The sequence below is a fragment of the Protopterus annectens genome, chromosome 10.part0, assembly GCF_019279795.1.
Source record: "Protopterus annectens isolate FY-2018-M chromosome 10.part0, PAN1.0, whole genome shotgun sequence".
Lineage (NCBI taxonomy): Eukaryota > Metazoa > Chordata > Ceratodontiformes > Protopteridae > Protopterus > Protopterus annectens.
This window is the reverse complement of record NC_056744.1, coordinates 88,206,878-88,228,933: the sequence shown is the minus strand read 5'-3', so window position 1 is coordinate 88,228,933 and position 22,056 is coordinate 88,206,878. Positions and strand designations below refer to the sequence as shown.

General features: G+C 43.2%; 1 protein-coding gene across 2 annotated transcripts in view; it reads right to left on the bottom strand.

Moving 5' to 3' along the window:
* Positions 1–22,056, bottom strand: part of EIF3C (eukaryotic translation initiation factor 3 subunit C) — a 484,610-nt gene that overhangs the window by 343,739 nt on the left and 118,815 nt on the right. The window lies entirely within an intron of this gene.

Genomic DNA, 22,056 nt, shown 5'->3' with positions numbered 1-22,056 from the left:
AACCCGGAGGAAAAAAACTTTGAAAGATGCAGGAAAGCCACAGCACACAATTGTGTGCAGGAATGGCTGAAGATCTTAACTGAGAGAAATTTAGGGAGGCAGAGGTTGCTTAAGGAAGAGATTAATATGTTGTGTTCATCTATTCCTGGTCAACTTACTGGTGCTAGTTTCTAAAATAGAATAAAAGACATTAATGAGAAACTTGATGAACTCTCAAAAATTGACAGAACAAAAAATGAAGAAAATTAATCTGGGCTTGAAAGATTACAATAATGGTACAGCCTTTTTGGTAGGGGACAATAAGAATAGACTAAGGGGTGGTCGGTCCCTAGGAGAAGAGAGAAAGTTACATTTGTTGTTTGCTTCTTCGGGAACCAGTGCCTCTGAATGGGAGGATGAAAATGGAGGAGGCAGCTCATTTCCACCGCTGCCGAATGCACAACAACCAGGATATTTAAATAAAAACTTTCGGACTAACCAGCAACCTACAAACAATGGGCAGAAAAGAGGACGTTTTGAGCAGTTTAACAGACTGCAGCAGTCGCATAAGCGAAAGCGGTATTGACATTAATTTATTTTTTCACAAGTTAATAATTTCAACATAACCTGTAATAATTTGGTGCTTAATTTATCTGGATGTGAATTAAGTGGTAGTGAATTGTTTGTTTTAAACTATGGCTTGAAATTTACTCCAACTGTCCTTTTTAGAAAACATTTTTAAAGAGCAAATGTTTTGTTAGAAAATTGCATCTTATGGAGTTTTGTGCTAAGCAAAATGTAAAAATGTATGATGTATGTAGGATGTCTTATGACATTTTTGATACAGATGAGGATGACGTTTATGTTTCCTGTGATTCTTCTTTTGACAATGAGCTTAATGCTTATTGTTTACTTGACACAGCAGATATACCACATAAAAGTGACTTCATACCTCCTTTTGTTTGTGAAAGTATTACTTTTCGGCACTGATGAATTTTGAGATAGGCAAAATATACACAGAGTTTATGAAAAATAGGAAAAGGATAGCTTATAATTTGTGTATTGAGGAATGGAAAGTGTTAAAGTTAAAGTGAACGACGTGAACTAGTTATCAAACCTGCAGACAAGGGGCATCACATAGTAGTCATGCATTACTAGCAATATAAGAAAATGTGTGAAGATAACGAATGATAGAAACATTTATAAGAAAGTTTTGTTTCAAAATTATAACAAGGCATTGAATGAATGTAACGAGTTACTTTTAAAAGGTTATAGGTTAAGTTACTTCACGAAACATGATAGTCATAAAAACTTTTCTTCTGAAGGTAGTGTATTGGCTAGATTTTGTCTCCCTAAGGTTCACAAAAATCTTGTGACAACACCAGGATGGCCGATAGCAGCAACTTCAAAGTATTTTTCCAATAAAACAGGTATATTCTTACATAAATACTTACTAAAATCTGTGGTGAAATTGGATTCTTACATAAAAGATTCATTTGACTTTTTGGAAAAATTGAATACATTGGTATGGAAAAAAAAATATTGGTCAGTGGATGTGAAAAGTTTGTACAGGAATATCAGTCATGGGATAGGTCTGGAATCTGTTCAGTATTTTTTGGGAGATAACCCATTAACTTGTTATATTGTGGAGTTGTTAAAGCAATTATGTTCCAAACAAAACTAAGTTCAGTGTTAGATTTACCATCAATTAAAGGGTACGGCAATGGGGGCTGATTTTGCCCCATGTATGCCACCTATTTATGGGTCTCTTTGAAAAAAGATGTTTATATAAGATGGAATTTTATAAAAAGTATGTGATTAAATACTGCAGATTCATTGATGACTTGATTTTTGTATGAGCAGGGGAAGAGTCTCTGGCCTCTGAATTTTTTCTAAATTTACAACAGAACAGTTTTGGTTTAGGCTTTGACGGGTTACAAATTGGAAACAAGGTAACCTATCCGGATATTGAGTTAGAGGGTATTGTTGGACAAACTAGAGTATATTAAGAAATTCTCAAATGTTAATTATGTGTTACATGGAAAGTTTTCATTCAGAACATTTAATTGAGTCTACCATATGGAGAATTTTTAAGAATACTTACTCAATAGTAATGAGTGTATGTTATGGGAAGACTTAAAATTTGTGTGTGCTCATTTTTTGAAAAAAAGTTAAGTGAAATTTATTAGAGGAAGCCTTAAAGAGGTTATTTAGACAGGCTCAGTCTCAAAAAGGAGATATGTCTAAAATACAGCGATAGAATTGTGGAGAGGGTAGTTATCAGGTTAAGAGTCTAAATAATAGGCAAGTACATTTTGTTAATACCTATAATGTAAGAACTCAGGAGACTTTTTGTGTCCTTAAATATTTTTGGGAATTTTTGTTAAATGATCCTAAGCTTAAGGAAATTTTGCCATGTAAGCCATTGCTGTCCCTTAAGAGAGGTAGAAGTATTAAAGATATCTTAGGTCATAGTCGGTTTCAATGTTGTACAGAAAATTTGTACAAAACTGTAGGAATAAGAGGTATGAAGTCATGTGAAAAATGTGTGTGTCAATATGTTGAGCCATACTTTGATAGTATAAATGGGATTCCTTTTACCTCTAGGTTTGATGTGCACTGCAATAATAATGGGGTCATTTATGTACTCTCCTGTGACCTATATTATACAAGTGAAACAAAAAGGAAGTTTAGAGTTACATTGCAGGAGCACTTGAGAGATATAAAAAAAATAAAAACTTAGAGAGTCCCATAGCACAACACTTCAATTTACATCATAATGGTAGAAGTGAGTGTTTAAGGGCAACTATTTTAGACATTGCTCAAGGATGGGATGATATGGAAGTTAAAAGAAAACTTCTACATAAAGAAACTGTGTATTCTGAAGTTTGGGACTTTGTCACCTAATGGGTTAAATACGGATTGTAACTGGAGGGCATTTCTTTAATTGAATTTTAATTGATGTAATTGTTGGCCTTATATAAGACATTGAAAAATATAGTTTTATCTCTTGAAGGCTTATTAGCCAGGGCGCTAAGATCGACTAAAGTTTTGTTTGCTGTGGACTGGTGTGTATCTTCCTTCCTTCTGTGGCACTGGATGTTGTGTGTGTTTTTTTTTTTGTCATTGTATATAGGGGGATAAAATCAGTCTACAGGGAAAGAACAGACAGAGACAAAAAAATTAGAAAAAAAAAGTGTCAGCAGTGTGATAAGGGACAGGAAGATGCACGCTGTAACAAAAAGTACAGTTTTGTACCTACCATAAATGTAAATGTCCGATAGATATGCAACTGCAGTCCTGACATATGGGTTGTCCTGCCTCAGGCAGCCCTTCGGTCGGCCGGATTCCAAAGTCTGGGTCCGGCGCCAGCTGATGTCGCCTCCTCCCCGACGTCAGAGCGGCTGGGGTATAAAGGCATCAGCCGGCGCCATCTTCTTCAGTGTTTCTTGCCCCAGATGCCCTCCAAGGAAGGCTAAATTTTGTGAATGGATAAACAAAAAATCCAGAAATGCACAACAGTAATAAACAGATACACCATAACAGATATCCCCAGCTTATAGGGAAAAAAGGGGGGAAATGGACCCAAGGGAAAAAACAGAGGGGTAGGAGGGAGGGAAAACCTGACTGCAGTTGCATATCTATCGGACATCTACATTTATGGTAGGTACAAAACTGTACTATGTCCTTCAAGAATGCAACTGCAGTTCTGACATATGGGTTGAATACCATAGCCAAGCTGGGGGTGGTAGGACTAAACAAGAGATGGTGTAGCTAGAAGGCCCTGCAGGACTGCTGAAGCAAAGCCTGCTCGGGATCTGGAGTATAATGGCAGGTTGTACTGTTTGCTAAATGTATGCACGGAGCTCCATGTAGCAGCCTCTAGAATATCTTTTGTAGCCACTCCTCTTAGAAAGGCTGTGGATGTGGCCATAAGCTCTGGTGGAGTGTGGTCTAATATTAGCTGGCACACTCTTTCCATGGAAGGAGTAACAGAATCTGATGCAGTGTCCAATCCATTTTGAGATAGTTTGCTTGGTGACTGCCCTTCCTTGTGCCCCAGCAGCATAGGCTACGAACAGTTGGTCAGACTTCCTGGTAGACTTTGTTCTGTCCAAGTAGTAGCGTAGTTGTCTGTGAATGTCTAAAATATGCAACAGCTTTTCCCCTTTGTTTTGAGGGTTAGGAAAGAAAGTAGGCAGGTGAATTGCTTGGTTTAGAGACACCCTGGATATCACCTTGGGCATGAAGGAAGGATTGGTCCTAAGAGAAACTCTGTCCTGATGAAAGATGAGGAAAGGAGGAACTGCCATGAGGGCCTGTATCTCCGAGACTCTTCTTGCTGAGGTGACTGCCAACAGGAAAACCGTTTTCCAAGATAGGAATTGCATTTCTGAAGATGCTGCTGGTTCAAAAGGAGGAAGAGTTAATTTTTCCAAGATGTAGTTGAGGTCCCATGCAGGGATTGGTTGTTTCCTTGGAGGTTGGATATTCTTTATACCCCTTAGAAACTGTCTTAGCAAAGGGTGCGAAAACACAGGTGGATCACAGTTGTAATGTGCTGAGATAGCTGAAGCGTGGATTTTGATGGAAGAGTATGAAAGGCCACTGCGAAACATTTCTGCCAAATATTCTAATATCAGAGGTATGCTCATCAGGGTTGCATCCTGGCCCTTGTTGACATTCCAGATGGTTAATCTCTTCCATTTGGCCGAATAGGTTTTTCTGGTGGAAGGTCTGCGTGCCTCCCAAAATTTCCTGAACTTCTTTGGAGAGGGAGTCATGGATCCCAGTCATGGAACTCTCCAAGCTGACAGCTTTAAGGTTTGCAGCTTCGGATGAACAGTTTTGTAGTTGTGCTGAGTCAGGAGCTGAGGCCATGGAGGCAACGGCCACGGTTTGGTGTGAGTAATGCTCAGTAGCAGTGGGTACCAGTGTTGCCTTGGCCAGTCTGGAGCTATCAAGATTCCTCTTGGTTGTTCTGCCTTGATCTTCAGTAACACCTTGGTGATTAAAGGCAGGGGAGGGAATGCATAAATTGTTAGGGCATTCCAACTGAAGGAAAGAGCATCCGTTTTCCAGGCTAGAGGATGGTAAATCCTTGTGCAAAACCTTTCCAGATGATGATTGAGAGGAGATGCAAATAGGTCTATGTCTGGCCTTCCCCATGCAGTTGTTATTTGTAAGAAAATGCGTGGGTGCAGCATCCATTCATGTGGATTTAAGAAATTTCTGATTAACCTGTCTGCCAGGACACTGTCCTTGCCCGGAACAAACTGGGATTGCAAGTAGATGTTCAGTTTCAGGGACTTTTCCCAAAGAGTCATTGTTAGTCTGCAGAGGGGGTAGGAATGAGTGCCCCCTTGTTTGTTTATGTACCACATGACAGTGGTGTTGTCTGTCCTTATTGGCAGATGGCCTTGCTGAAGAGATTTTCCAAAGGCTTCTATTGCATGTATCACTGCCAACATCTCTTTTTGATTTATGCGCTGATGCCTTTCCATGGGAGTCCATTGCCCTTGAATGCATCTGCCATCCATGTGCACCCCCCATCCATGGTCTGAGGCATCTGTTGTAATAGTTTGACTTGTTGGAGCTTTGTTGAAAGGCATGCCTTCGTTTAAGTGACTTGCTTGAGCCCACCATAGAAATTCCCTTTGTAGGCATGGTATGAGAGGAATTGTGTGTTCTAGGTTGTGGCTGTGTTGAGACCACAAGCTTTTGAGGTACCATTGTAGTTTTCTCATGTGTAGTCTTGCCAGAGGGATTAGAAGAATGCAAGATGCCATGAACCCCAGGGCCTGCAGGGTCTTCCTTGCGGTCAGGTGGGTTAGCTTTGCTAGGCTTTTGAAGTAGTCTGTCAAATGCTCTTGTTTCTCCTCTGTGAGAGAGGCCATTTGTAGCTGTGTGTTCAACTTTGCTCCTAGAAAAATAATCTCTTGGGATGGCAGTAGTCTTGATTTTTGAATGTTGACTGTGTATCCCAAAGCCTGTAGCAACTGAATGACATAATCCAAGTGTTTTGTCAAGGTTTGTTTGCTGTCTGCTTGTATGAGGCAGTCATCCAGATAGGGTATATTTGAATCCCCTGGAGTCTGCAGTGTGCCACTACTGATGCCAGGCATTTCGTGAATACTCTGGGCGCAGTAGATAAGCCAAACGGCAATGCTGAGAATTGATAATGCTCTGTTCCTGCAAGAAATCTGAGGTATCTTCTGCAACTGTGTCTGATAGGGACATGCAGGTATGCCTCCTTGAGGTCCAGAGTAACCAGCCACGACCCCTTGCCCAACATGGGAAGAAGTTGCTGTAACGTCAGCATCTTGAATTTTGGCACCATGAGAAAAGTATTTAGTATGGACAAGTCTAAAATAGGTCTCCATTGCTTTTCTTTTCTTGGAACAAGGAACAGTCTTGAGTAAAATCCCTGGCCTTGTTCCTGAGGAGGAACCTTCTCTATTGCTTTTATTTGTAACAGCTTTGAGACTTCTCTGAGTGCCTCTGCCCTTTGATTTTGTGGCAGGTTTGGCATGCCTTGTCCTGTTGGTAAAGTATGGAAGTGGAACTTGTAACCTCTGTCTATTATGTCCAGAATCCAATTGTCCTTTGTTATAATGTGCCAGTTTTTTGAGAATAGAGATAATTTTCCGCCTAAAGGTGCTTCTCTTTGAGCCTTGGTAGGCAAGTCATTGTGATTGTCCCTGTGGTGCAGGTGAAGTACCTGTGCCACTTCTTTGATTTTGAGGTTGCCACTGGCGGCCCCTGTAGGAGCCTCGGTATTGCCCTCTACCTCGTGCACACCTGTTCTTTCCCCTTTGAAACTTGTCTGAGTCTGGAAAGGACCAATTCTTTGAAGGCCAATTCCTGCTGAATCTGGGTGGCTGAACCTGGAGGAAATCTTTTACTGTCTGTACTGATTTTGCCTTCTCCTCAATAGACTTCAACACATCCTGAGCATTAGCACCAAAAAGCTTCTGTTTATCCAGAGGTGCGTACAGGAGCTTTACTTTAACATGATCCGGCAGTGGCTGCTCTTTCAACCAAGCATGTCTACGTATAACAGCCCCTGTCACAGCTGCCCTACATGAAGCCTCCAATGCATCATAAACACACTGAAGAAAATGGTTGCTAACCTGCTGTGAATTATGAACCAAATCCTGCAGTGCCTTTCTATCTATAGGCTCAGGAGAGGCTAGCTTTTTCTGCAAATCATCCAGCAAATAAGCCTGGTACTTAAACATATGAAAAAGGCAGTTAAGTGACCTCATAGCAAGGGTGGTAGAGGTATAAACTTTTTTACCCCATCTCTCCAGGGACCTTGCTTCCCTGTCAGCTGGTAGTGGATTTTTGGCCGAGGAAGAAGCCACTCCCTTTGGGGCCCTGTGAAATAGATTCTAGATCCACAGTTTGGGCCTTAAAGAAATGCTTGTGAGTGTCAGGGACCCTGTAATATCTGTCTGGTTTGACAGGAGCAGGAGGAAGAGAATCAGGAGAAGCACTGGAGTCTGAAAATACATCATCCATTACATCCAAAACTGGAGGGATAGCCAAAGGCCTGTGCTGGGGTAACTTGAGGAAGGTACGGAGCCTTTTCCTAGAATCAGAAAATTCCTGACCCTGCCACTTAAAATGTTCCCTCATGGAGTGGAGGACTTCACCGAAATAGAAATCCTCCGGAGGAGAGGCAGAGGGAATTGATTCCTCAGCATCAGACTCTTCCTAGGCTTGGAAGGATTCTTCTTTGGTATCTGAATGCTCTGAAACCCCAGAGGCTTCATCTGAAGAGAGGTCATCAGCCTGCTCAGTTCTTGGCCTTTTTTCTGCAGGTGGCTGAGAACTTCTGTATGGATGGGGCTGAGACCCCCTGCTAAGAGAGATTAGATCTGCAGCAAGAGACATGATCTGTCTACCAGAAGAAGGGGCCTGTGAGGCAGGCTTTGGATGGGCCTTGGCCAGGCTGGCGGCCTTAGCACGTGCAAAGGCCTTAATGGACATGGATACAGGAGGCCTAGCTGCCCCACGTGCAGGGGTAACCTTGTCAACAGGAATGGTGTCGGGTAGATCGAGAACTTCGGTTTCTGGAGGAAAATCAACAACCAGCACCAGAGTAGGCTCCGGGACCAAAGAACGTGTTAATGCGGTATCGTCGGCCTGGAGCGGTTCAATAACCGCTTCCGAAGGGACCGAAGCACTCGCGGAGGGCTTAGGAGTAGTATCGGTAGAAGACGCGGGCCGAGGGTGTCGGTCCCGGTCCTTACGTTTTTTGGTAGTTTGTGCTGTCGGTTGTTTCGACGGCATGGTGTAAGCGTAGGATTCACCAAAAAAATTTTCGGCAAATTCTGCCCGGCGCCTGAGAGTGCGCTTATTAAAGCAAGCACAGGCGGCACAGGCCGAGACGTCGTGGTCTGGGCCCAGGCAAGGGAGGCAGTAAGAATGGAAGTCCTTATGAGGTATTTGTTTACCATAAGACAAACAATTATTAACTTTCTCAATTTGTTCTGACATCGGCTGAGGCAAGAAAAAATGTCCCCCAACGGGGTACTTAGCTTTTTAGATGACTTCGTAACTGAAAACACAGGAGCTGACCGACCGGCACTTGCGAATTGCTTCTGCTTCGGGCACCGCGCGGCAAGAAAGACGGAAGAAGATGGCGCCGGCTAATGCCTTTATACCCCAGCCGCTCTGACGTCGGGGAGGAAGCGACATCAGCCGGCGCCGGACCCAGACTTTGGAATCCGGCCGACCGAAGGGCTGCCTGAGGCAGGACAACCCATATGTCAGGACTGCAGTTGCATTCTTGAAGGACATCAACTGGGTCAAGACAGGACATGGCTGAAGGCGGCAAAAGTGAAGAGGAGAAAGGTACAATACCAGAACAGTGCAGAAAATGTTGTGGGAAAGGCACATAATTCAGGAGGACATCATACATTGAAAGGAGAGGCTGCAGACAAGGAAAAAAAGATTAAGGGCATAAGAAGCAGAAAATGGCTGGGATAGCTTAAGGGTCTCAGGAAGGCTACGCAGGGGTATTGACAGTTTAGGAGGGAGGGGACAGTCCAAATAATTCAAATTGAGAACAAAATGAAATGAGCAAAAGCTGGCAGTGAAGCAGGAGTGTTCAAGGACCAGTAGCATGTGCAAGTACAAGTACAAACAGCCTGGTAAGGAGGGATACCCAAGGCAGGGGTAGATTATACTGACGGGGGGGGGGGTGTCAAAATATCTTTAGGGTCTAGCACTAGACTGAGGAACTAAAAAGAAGATATGGATAAGGCAGGGTATAATCTCAGCAAAGAAAGGATCTGAGAAATAGACAAAGAAAAAAGGCTATGTGGTTGCACAGGAATGCGAAGTTAACAGCTAGGTCAAAAGTCAGAAAGTACAGTTGTGTGCACCTACCATAAATGTAGATGTTCGAGTGCCTTCACTGTTGCAGTCATGACTGCAGGGTTCTCCCCTGCTGGCAGGCAGCCCTCGGTTGGCCAGAATTCCAAAGTCTGGGTCCGGCGTCGGCAGTTCAACCATGCTCCCTGACGTCAGAGCGCCAGGAGTACAAAGCTGACAGCAGATGCCATCTTCTCCAGTTTTTCTTGCCCCAGATGTCAGGAGTCCCAAAATGAAAAAGGTCCCATAACCTTTGCAAATACACCTCAGAAGAATGGTGAAAAAAGGAAATACACAAAAGTAAAAATAAGAGGGGACAGGAGGGAGGAACAGACTGCAACAGTGAAGACACTCGAACATCTACATTTATGGTAGGTGTACACAACTGTACTATGTTCATCATGTTTCACTGTTGCAGTCATGACTGTAGGGTAAAATCCCAAAGCTGAAAGAAAGGGAGGTGGTCATAAAGAGGAAGGGGCGGCTAAAAGGCCCTGCAAGACTGCAGAGGCAAAGTCTGCCCTAGACTGTAGAGAGGTAGATTGTAGTGCTTAGAAAAAGTATGCACTGAACTCCAAGTTGCAGCTTCCAAAATGTCTTTGGTAGGAACTCCCCTGAGGAAGGCCGCAGAAGTGGCAGCAGCTCTGGTGGAATGAGTCCGAACACTCCCTGGGATTTGCTTTCCATGGTGAGAATAACAAAATCTGATTCCATGGGCAATCCATTTAGAAATGGTCTGTTTTGAAACGGCTTTACCTTGGGAACTTGAAGCATAAGAAACAAACAATTGTTCTGATTTTTTGATGTCCTTGGTTCTGTTCAGGTAAAGACGTAGTTGTCCGTGTACATCCAAGGAATGTAAGATCCTTTCCCCTTTATTTTGAGGAGAGGGGAAAAAGGTTGGCAAGTGGATAGTTTGATTTAAAGCCACTTTGGAAACCACGAAGAGGCAGCAGGCTCAAAAGGAGGCAGGGTTAGTTTTTCCAAAACATAGTTGAGATCCCAAGCAGGAATGGGAGGAGATCTAGGAGGTCTTAAGTTCTTAGCTCCTCTGAGAAACTGTCTCATGAGCTGGTGGGAAAAGATGGGAGGATCTGTATCATAATGAACAGAAATAGCAGAGGCATGTATCTTAATGGAAGAGAAAGAGAGACCCTTATGTAAGAGATCTGTCAAGTAAAGTAAAATTAAAGAAATGTTAGGAAGAAGAGGATCAGAATCCTGAGCCTGCATCCTTGAACAAAATCTTTTCCATTTTCCTGCATAAGATTTTCTAGTGCTAGGACGCCTAGCTTCTAAAATGACATCCATAACCTGCTTGGAAAGTAAAGAAGAAATCAAAGGCCCTGGATTAACCAGGCCGCCAGGCTGAGAGTACTGACATGAGAGTGTAGAACCTGACCCTGATGTTGGGACAGAAGGTTCGGAAACTGAGGTAAAACCCAAGGGGGCTCCAGGCATAGGTTTTTTTTAGAGTTGGATACCAAAACTGCCGAGGCCAATTTGGAGCCAGCAAGATTATCATCTTGGGCTTGTCCTGTTTTATTTTTAATAAAACCCGTGGAAAAAGAGGAATGACAGGGAATCTACTTTCCAAGCTTCTCTGTGGAAAGTCCTGGTGCAAAAATTCTGAAGTTGATGATTGAGATGGGATGCAAAGAGGTCTATGTGAGGACATCCCCAGACTGCTGTTATCCTGAATATTTTGGTATCCAGCATCCACTCGTGTGGATCCAAAAGGTTTCTGCTCAGGCCGTCTGCCAGGAAGTTGTTTCCCTGGTAGAAATTGAGCTTGAAGATCCAGACTGCAAGCTAGAGCTGTGTTCCATAGATCCATGGCTAGTCTGCAAAGGGGGTAGGAATGAGATCCCCCTTGCTTATGTACCACATAACCGTGGTGTTGTCTGTCCGTATTAGCAGTTGTCCTGGTTGTAAAAGATTCCTGAAGGCCAATAGAGCTTTCTGAACAGCTAACATCTCCTTTAAGTTGATATGCAGGTGCTTCTGATCCTTTGTCCAAAGGCCCTGCAGACAATTGCCCTGAAAATGGGCTCCCCAAGCATAATCCGAGGCGTCCGTGGTTAGAATTTGAGTGGCAGGAGGCAGACAGAAGGGTTTCCCTTTGTTTAGAGCACATGCCCTGGCCCACCAAAGAAATTCCTTTTGAAGGCAAGGAAGGATGGAGATCAGTATGTCTAAATTGTGGCAATGCTGAGACCATACAACTTTTTAGGTACCACTGTTTTCCTCGTGTAGTCTTGCATATGGTACAAGAAGGATGCAGGAGGCCATGTAACCCAAAGCCTGCAGGAATTTCCTTGCAGATAGTTGAGTTAAAGTTGCCAAAGTTCTGAAAGTTGAAGCCAGCTGTAATTGTTTTTCGGATGTCAGAAATGCCATCTGGGTCGTGGTGTTCAGAAGTACACCCAGAAAAGTTATCTGTTGAGATGGTGTCAAATTTGACTTTTTTATGTTTACAGAGAATCCCAGGAACTTGAGGAGGTTCTGTACAAATTCTAGATGCTGGAGTAAGACATCCTTGCTGTCTGCCTGAATTAGACAGTCGTCCAGATAAGGGTAAATTTGAATTCCCTTGAGTCTGCAGTAAGCTACTACTGGAGCCAGGCATTTGGTGAAGACCCTGGACGCAGTAGACAATCCAAAGGGCAGCGCAGAGAATTGAAAGTTCCTTGAACCTGAGGTATTTTCTGCGATCCTGCCTGATGGGAATGTGTAAATATGCCTCCTTTAAATCCAAAGTTACCATCCATGCATCTTTGGACAGCATTGGAAGTAGCTGCTGTAGAGTAAGCATCTTGAATTTTGGAATCTCTAGAAAGGTGTTTAAGACAGACAGATCAAGAATGGGTCTCCATGAGTTTTGCTTTCTTGGGACTAGAAAGAGCCTTGAGTAAAAACCTTTTCCCATCTCTGAAAGAGGAACCAGTTCTATGGCATTCATAGCCAAAAGAGCTTCCACCTGGTTTAAGGCCTCCGTCCATTGAGGTTTTGGAAGGTCTGGCCATCCGCTTGGCCTTGGCAAGGTATGAAAATGGAATTTGTAACCTCTTAAAACCACATCCAAAACCCACTAGTCCTGGGTTATTTGAGTCCACTTTTGATAAAAAAAAAAAAAAAAAAAAAGAGAGAGATTTCCTCCGAGAGGGGCTTCCAGGCAAGAAGTTCCTGTAGCCCAACAGAGGGAGTCATTGAGTTTGTTTCCTTTGAGATTGCGACCTGTCCTCTCCTCCCCTAGGGGTGGAAGCAGTCCACTGTCTTGGTCTATAAGCAGCTTGTGTTTGAGGCCTCCCTCTGGAGCGTCTATATCTAACCCCTCTGAGGCCTGTCTGAAGTGGGAAAGGACCAATTTTTTGAAGGCCAATTCCTGCTAAATCTAGGTGGCTGTACTTGTAAGAAATCTTTAACAGTTTGCATGGATTTTGCCTTATCCTCCATCTTTTTAATCACCTCTTCAGCTTTTGATCCAAACAAAACATTATGCCGAACAGGAGCATCCAATAATTTAGCCTTTACTTGTTCAGGCAAATTTTGTTCCTTTAGCCATGCATGCCTTCTAATGACTGTGCCAGAGGCCACAGCTCTACAAGAAGCCTCCAAGGCATCAAATCCACAGTGTAAACCATGCTTCCCAACCTGTTCAGTGGCATGCAATAAGTCATGCAATTCCTTATCATCTGCACAGGCAGAAATGGAAGTAAGCTTTTGTTTTAAGACAGACAAGAGAAATTGCTGGTATTTTAGCATATGAAACTGACCGTTTAAAGCCCTAATGGACAAAGTAGCAGAAGTGTACACCTTTTTGCCCCATCTTTCTAAGGATCGAGAATCCTTTTCAGTAGGAATGGGATTTTTGGCAGAAGCAGCCTTAACTCCCTTAGGACCCTGAGAAATGGTTTCAGGGTCAGCAGCAGGGTTCTTATATAAAAACTGATGGGAATCAGGAACCCTGTAATATCTATCAGGCTTAACAGGACCAGGAGGAAAAGAGTCAGGGGTTAAGTTAGCCTCCGAAAAGGCATCATCCACAATATCCAAAACAGGGGGAATAGCCAGGGGTCTATGTTGGGGAAGAAGAAGAAAATCTCTCAGTCTTTTCTTGGATTCTGAATACTCCTGTCCCTCCCCAGTGGAAATGTTCCCTCATTTCATGCAAAGTTTCCCCAAAAGAGAAATCCTCAGGGGAAGAAGCTGAAGGAATGGATTCTTCAGCATCAGAATCCTCATAAGGAGGGAAAGAATATTCCTGATCAGAAGAAGAAACTGAGGAAACAGAAGCTTGATCAGAGGAATCATAATAAACATCCTGCCTTGGCCTTTTATCTGGAGGGGGATGTGAACCCCTAATCATAGTAAGTAAGTCCTCCACCATCTTGAGTAACTGTTTCTGTGACTTGGGAGCCGGTTCAGAAGAGGCCTGTGTTGTAGTCTTTGATTTAGAAGGAGTCTTTGCCTTTACTAGTAGCTGAGTAGGCCTGAAAACCCCTTCGGATGCCGGTACCTGCACAGCGCCTCCGGACCCATCCGAAGGAGCATTGTCCGAAGGTCCAGCAACAGAAATATTTAAAGGCCTGGTTGGCTCCTCATGAGAGTCCGTTTCGGCAGTCGGTTCTGAAATGACCAATGACAGGGGCTGCAAAAGCGCCTCACTGACGACGGCCGAACCTGAAGCTGGCTCCGCTTGTGCGCTATCATCAGATTTGGACCTCGGAGGCCTGTCTTTATCCTTGCGACGTTTGTGAACTCCGGTAGCCGGGACCGTATCAGACAACATCTTGTAGTTAAAGCGCCTACCGAAGTAATGAAAAGCAAAATCGTACCTTCGCTTAATTGTACGTTGATTGAATCTAGCACAAAACCGACAACTAGCTACGTCGTGGTCAGGGCCTAAACAAGGAATACAGTAATGAAAATCCTTATGAGGTATTTGCTTCCCACATGAAATACATGTATTAACTTTTTCTGACATCGGAGTGGAGCAAGAAAAAAGTTTCCCCAACGGACCGAAGTATATGAGAAAAATTTGTCAGGAGTCAGCCGACCGGCACTTGCGAACTGCTATCACCGCACGGCAAGAAAGACTGGAGAAGATGGTGTCGGCTGTCAGCTTTGTACTCCTGGTGCTCTGACGTCAGGGAGCATGGTTGAACTGCCGACGCCGGACCCAGACTTTGGAATTCTGGCCGACCGAGGGCTGCCTGCCAGCAGGGGAGAACCCTACAGTCATGACTGCAACAGTGAAACACAAAGATCATCATACAGGAAGTGATTGGGAGTGGATAAAGCTGCAGAAGAAAACTGAAGGTAACAGGAGAAAGCACAGGCAGCAAAGGTACAAGTTGAATGGGAAATGGAACTGGGAAAATAAAGAACATTTTTACTTATGTGAACAGTAGAAAGGGGAGGGGACAGGTCTGGAAGACTAAGCAAAGCTGGGATGGAAACCATGTTAACTCATCATCCTCTCATTTCCAAGTCTTAACAGTTCTACTCAGTCTTTGTGAAGTGTGTCATGCTGGGGGAAGGCGAGGCACAGCACAGCAGTAAGCACTCCCTAGGTTAGGCATGGAGAAGAGGGAATTGGCTGGCTTAGGGAGGCTGAAGAGGCCAGCCGGGTCTGCGGCAGAGACAAAGCCCAAGGTGCGGCTCGGGCTGACCAGCAACTCCAGCATGGGAACAACTGTCTGGGGAGGGAGAGAAGCTAATGGTGAGTCACTCATCTGTGGGGGGTGGGGAGGGTATGCAGTTACGCCCACCAAGCACCCTGTTCTCCCTGATCACCAGGATCTAATACAGATGTATAGAAATATACTCATGCAATAGGTGCCATTAGAGGGAAACAGAAATCAGGTATAAGTAATAACTAACAGCTACCCGAATGACTGTTCCCAACCAGCTTACACTCACTAGGCATAAACAGGATAGCCAAAGCACAGAAAGGCTGACCAGCAGATAATGGGAAGTATCCTAAACAGGCACAATTAAAGTACCCAGGAAAAAAAAAAAAAATAAAGAGGCACGCAGATTCCACACAGCATGCCTCAGAGTATCCTCAGGAATCTTGTGTTTATGGCAGATTTCCTTATGGAGCTTTTTAGCTGGAAGATGACCAATGTGATGCGGGGGGGGGGGGGTCAAGTTGAAAGATCTAGGGATCTGCAGTCCCGTTAGTCTAGCAGCAATGGTAGGAAAGCCATGGGCAGATTCCTGAAGGAAGTGTTCTCCCTCTCCTAGAGAACATCAATCTCCATGACAATCAACGTGAAACAATGGTCAGTTAACCGGATTGTTTTATGACTGGATTACAGGACAGCTTCCAAACGGGGGGTCTAAATAGTTGGTTCTACTTAGGTCAGAAAGCTTCTGACTTGGTGTCACACAAGCAGCTGCAAGGAAAACTGTAAAATGCTTTGAGGAACCTCAGGAATAAAGGAGATTAGTAGAAAACACCTCAGTGTCTAATTCTGTTTCTTAAGTAGCTCTATCAGATCACACTCAATCCTCGGAACTAAATCTCAGTTTTGGTCCTTTTCAGTGTATTTGGCTCAGACATACCCAAGAAAAGAGACTGTAGCAAAAGTCCCTTCACTAATGACACAGTAGTGCAGACAGGAAGGATTTTGGGTTGGCGGTCAATGAAAGATCTGGAAAGGCTGAGCAAGTGGACAGTGCAGAGGTAGCGTTGTTGCCTCACAGCAAGAGGTTCTCCAGCTCTATTCTCGGCTAGCGTGCCTTTTGTGCGGAGTCTGCACGTCCTCCGTGCGTTCATGTGGGTTTTCTCAGAGTGCTCCGTTTTCCTCCCATGTTAAAACACATGCATCTGGAGCATTTCTCCCGGGCCTCCATTGAAAATTGGCTTTGTTCCAAGTTGGACTTTCCTGGTTAACAAATGTTAAATTAAAATTAAAGTGGAGACAAAGGTGGCACCTTTGGCTCTGTGGGCACAAGAGACTCTCCACTTGGGCCAGACAGGAATTACTTGAACATGCATTAACTGAATTCACTGTTGATCACAACAGCACACCCTTTTTATCCTCAAATCTCCATGTGCTTATCATAGTAATGCACTGTGCCTGTGGTGGCTAACCAAGAAAAACAGAACAGTCAAAATAAAACCATTTGTTCAACAGAGAAACTCCTAGGCACAACTGGCTCTTCAGGAGTGACCTACAAACACTACTTGGCTAAATGACTTGCTCAAGAGACATGCACAGCAGGCAAACAGAATCAAATACCGAACTACAGCAGGCAAATGGAATCAAATACAGAACTACAGAATGGAGCTTGATAGAAGCTCATACATTCTATCATGTAAGCAACTCAATGGTTTACAGCACTGATCCTAGGGAATGCAGTTCAAATACTGCCACACCCAATGACAGATGATTCTGTAGTGGACATACATTCAGGGGTACGACAGGTTTGCTCCCAATGCAGACAAAACACTAGTTTTGTTACCAGAAAGGTTCTAACAGTTTGCATTTTGCTTGTATGTAATCGAATGAGCTACAGTTAAATCAAACTAGCCAGAAAAAATTACTATATGAAGAATCAGCTGATTGGGTGGAGTGGAATGTGCAGCATACCAGCAGAAAACATCTCAGGGTGCTGTTCATACCCTGGACTGGACCAGTAGGAGTGAAGTGAGATAGCAGTGGTAGCAAGGGGGTACATGCTCAAATCTGACACCCAGATAGTCTCCGCACACAGAATACACACCACAAATTATGTTGTAAGTTAGCAGAATAGTGCAACTTTCCTTGCTCAATACTAAACACAGACTGATCAAAGCTCCCCTGGACAGAAACTATAAAACACATTAGAACAATTTGACACCTGTGCTTTATTACATTAATGTAAAGACAGCATGAAAACAGTATAAAACATGTGTATGGAATTTGCATCATTAAGCTGTCAGCAAATACATGCAAGAAACAGAAATACGGCACAGCATGCATACCTGTCTTACAAGGAACAAACTGTAGGTCACCTTCCCATGTGACACAATGTAAGGGTGAACAGGGCAGATTCTCAAAAATGCATGCTCTTGGATGTCACCTGTCCAGTCCCGCTTATGCTGCAATGTACACAGAATGGCACTCTGCAACAGATTCCTCTGGCAGAACAATGCACGTTGTTTTCCCCTCCTTTTGGGGAGGGGACATTATACCCTATTTTGGGAACTTGCCATATAATAGTTTTAGAAATCACAGAATGCTGGTCATAGGTGCAGGGAAAGTATTTTTCAGGTCTCGGACACAAAGCCCTCTTTCAGGTAAGACATTTAGAGGTCTTAAACAGTTCCTTAGCAAGGTGAGACACTGAACCTATACAAAATTATCAAACCATTATACAGAATTTGCCACCATGCTATCTAATCAAATTGGAAACATGTTATCTTTGCAAATGCTACTGGTGAAGCTTAGGTTAAAGTAATTTACAATTTTTTTTTCCTTCAAAACCTAGTATTCAAGTGACAGTACTGTGAAAAACTGAAGAGCTTGTTCACTCAGCAACAGCAAACTACTGGAGCAAACATCTGACTTCTGCAACTCCATCACACACAAGGTTTTAGTGTCCAGTCAGTCTCTGTATCAACACAGCCATAACATATACAGCTGATAATGCTAGTCTCCCTTCATTGAAGAATCCCTCTACTAGGCACATTCTACCATTCTGCAGATCCAGCATTAACTTTATGGTGTGAGAAGTAACAGCATATTTCCTTTTCGACATTGCACACACTGATGTAGAATGTACCAGACTGAGGGAATCTACATGGCATCACTGGTAAAGGGGTACAATACTGGTGCACCCTTTGGATCAACTGTGCTAAACCCTGTTTGGAAAGCACAGCAATAACAGCCCCACTGGCCACAGATGTCAAATTATATTTAAAAAAAATGACCAAGGACTTTCTGCTGTCCAAAGCCCTGCTCGAGTGCATGCTGTAAAATGAGAGACCGCGACTGACTGCTTACAGATGCAACAGTGCATCCTTTGCACCTTCCTATGAATTTACTGACGCAGCACCTGTAGGTCTTCCAATGAAGCTACTTTTCTTGGTAATATGAAATAGCCGAAGATCGGTCACATCTCTCCTTTTGTGCGACTGCTGTAAAGCCCCATGTCTCCACTGCTCATGGCAATGTTTAAGTGGAAAATGTCCCATGAAATCTTGTCTCACTCACCCATGCATGAAGAGATGCCTGCATGTTAATCAAGTCAGTGGTTGCAGCTCCAGGGTGACATGGGATAAGTACTTGACTCTGAAGATAGGTTTCAATGTGTTTAAAGTCAACTATCAAATTCTGCCGGTAGCCTTTTCAGCGAGTACTTAATATACCACAAGTACTGCTGTACCATGTTATGCTGCAACTCAACTGGAATGACTCTCTCTAAACCAGGTGTGTCCATTATTAGCTACAGATCCATGTAAAAGTCTTCATACAGGGTGTTTGATGCTAGAAGAGAGAGGTCATTTTTTCTAGACCACTGACAGGCCACACCTTCAATAATGTGCTCAGTTCTGGAAGCCAAACACTGAGAAATCAGGCTTTTGAGAGGAGTCTACAAGGCCACAGGAAGTGTACAAGAACGAAATGAAAGCACAGGACAAGAGACCAGAGAAACTGAAGCTCTTCTCATAAGTGGTCAGAAGACACAGCAGGAAACAGTTATACAACTCACTCCCTCCAGGGGATCTTTGGAAGTCCACATTTTAACTTCCAATTGTCGCAGGCTACACTTTTTGATGGAATCAAATTATGTCATTTCAAACAAATGTTCATATCTCTGGAACCAATGGGGTTACAAAAGAAATATAAATTCAATCTGTTCAGCACAAACTATTTTAATAGTGGTAGTATTCTTTAGGTTCTATGTCTTAAACTGGACGTTACGTCATAATAAACACAATCAGGGGGATTCAATAAAACCTACACAGTCGTTTTTCACTGAGGGCGCATTATGGTGTGATGTGCACGAGGCAACAGAGTTTTAGATTCAGTAAGAGCTATGTAGTGGTGTGCATCCCCATGCAAACCAGGTAAACATCAAGGAATGCTAATTACAGCATAAGCAGCTGAATTGTGCGCTAATCGAGCAATCCAACACTGTGGCGCTATTCACTAAGCTATAAAGCATCCATGTAGACTCAGTGCTGGTTTGTCCTGTGTATTACAAAACTTTTGGAATACAGACACAGAAATGAGTCTACAAGGACAGAATATTAGAGGCTGCTGCATTTAAGTCTTGAACCTGGGGGGGTGTATTGTGTAATAATAGAGCAACATATTCTTGTTTGTGCCACAACAGTCCCCTCCACACAAAAGCAGGAAAATGACACTCTGCTAACAAATACTCTTCAAAATGCTAAAAGTTCTATCAAAAGAACTGTCCCTGAAACATTTGTAAATAGTTATCACACAGCATTCCATTTCTATGTATTGTTGGTCATGCAGACCTCTGAAATGGCTTGGCAAACATGCCCAAGTCATCAGTACACCAACGAATGCATACAGATAAGTGTAAAACTCTATGCTTCAGATACTTCTTAAATACATTCCAGCATATGCAGTATATAGCTGACCAAATGGAAGCACACCTACTGAAGTGCAGTACTTATACGTACAGATATATCATGAAGAAATAGCATTAGGTTTAGTCTTTCCAACATACGCAAGTGTCCCCCACCATCAGTTTGCCTAGCTATATGGTTGCCTTTCTATGGTGTAGATTCAGGGCTGTTAGCACAGTGAAGATGCAGATAAGGTGTGATGTCATTACAACTGGTAAATCCCAAACAGTTGGATTTGTGCAAGAGATGTTACTGTTTGTTTTCAATGGATTGCAAATGTGACCGATTAGTGGTTGGGAGAAGGAAAACATCACTGCAGGCTGCCTTACTTTCACTGGGTGTGTCAGGTTAGATCTATAAAGTGTTAGGTGTAAGGTTGGAAATGAAAATGTAAAGTAAGCCGCACACAAGTCACAGGTTGTGTTCCGTAACATCCAACCTGCCCTTCATTTGCTGGCAACTGCATACGATATTATTTCCACTTAATATTCTCCCACATTTTAAGACCAGTGATATAGAATGGCTTACACACTGCACATCTTAGATTACTGCTTAGATAAATGAAGAATGGCCGACACACACAGACACACACACCAGAGCTATATATTTGCAAACAATAATCATGACAGGTTGTGTGATAACTAGGTGCACTACAACCAAAACTAATGCATGTACAAAACACTTGTATGGTTTGATATTACTGTAGATGACGTTGCAGTTGGTTTGCATACTGAGGTAAGTTATTTGCTGCAAAGCTGTGTGGCAAAGAGAGATAAGGCACCCATCCTGTGTTCTGAAGGTGCACTGGAGTGAGCTCAAATCCAAACCTAAGCAGAAATATATTGTGTGCATAAATCCAAACCTAATCAGAAATATACTGTGTGCACCAACATTTTCTAGTGTGTATGTCACAGACTGCTTTCCTCTCATTTCAACTACCTCTTTTTTAACTTTTTCCATTTTTTCTTATTTTATTGGCCAGTGTTTGCTTGATACTCCACTTAGCACTAATGGGGAAATGGAGATAAATGAATGTCAAGTTTGGCTGTGCTTACCTGGTTTGCACGAAGCACCCACCAGGGAGCACACAGGACCCAGACAGCCAAAAATAGAAACCAGATGCATTCAATTAATACTAGTGGGCACTGTGCAAACCTGCTAAGTGATATTGCACTGCAGTTAAAAGTGAGACCTTAACAGTGATTAGTAAAACAGGGAATGTCATGTAACTAATCCTGTGGGAGCAGGTGTTAAGTTGGAATACAGATGACCCTGGGTTCTAGCGCAGGATGTGCAACCCTTCTTTTACTGTTGTGACATTGTAGTTTATAGCAAAGAAATGCAACATAGACAAGGGTTTTTTCAACCTTGTTGTGGCAACAGGTGTAAGTGTAGGACTGCCATACACATGGGTCCTGGGTTTTGATACAGCATATTGCATACACTTTTGCTGCTGTTCCACTTCCCACTACAGTCAGACTTATATCAGCTACACTACGTCAAGTGTTATATGCATGAGGGCTGAGGCACTAGTATTGTGTCAGTTATGATTTGTCTTTGTATTATATTTATTACCAAATGTATAACTGAGTATACTGTGTACTATATTCCTGTCAGTACAGTTCTGCTATCTGGATGGCCATGGCTTTCACACATGCCCCCACACCTGCCTGTACATCCAATAACCTTGAAATTGTTTTGCTTGCCACTGTTGCTCTCTGCTTACCATTGCACAAATGCAGTGCTCAGAGATGCACACTGCTGAGCACTGTTTGTGCAATGGTAAGCGGAGCGCAACATTTTCAAACTGTGCACACTCCTAGTAAACGTGATAATTGGAATTGGTAGGAAACCATCACTCTCCATTGTTCTAGATCCATGGTAGGCATAACTGGAGAAGGTGTCAGATTTACGGCAAAGAGATGGGGTTTCCAGGAGTCCAAGATTTTCATTGGACTCAACTGAAACCACCACAGTGCCAGGCTACTGCTGGGGGTCTATTCTGGCTCCCACTATAAGTCGGAAGCTTGAGATGGTTTGGCCTGGGCTGTATCCAGTGCCACCAGTATCCTGCACACTGGTGATGAATGTAGGCA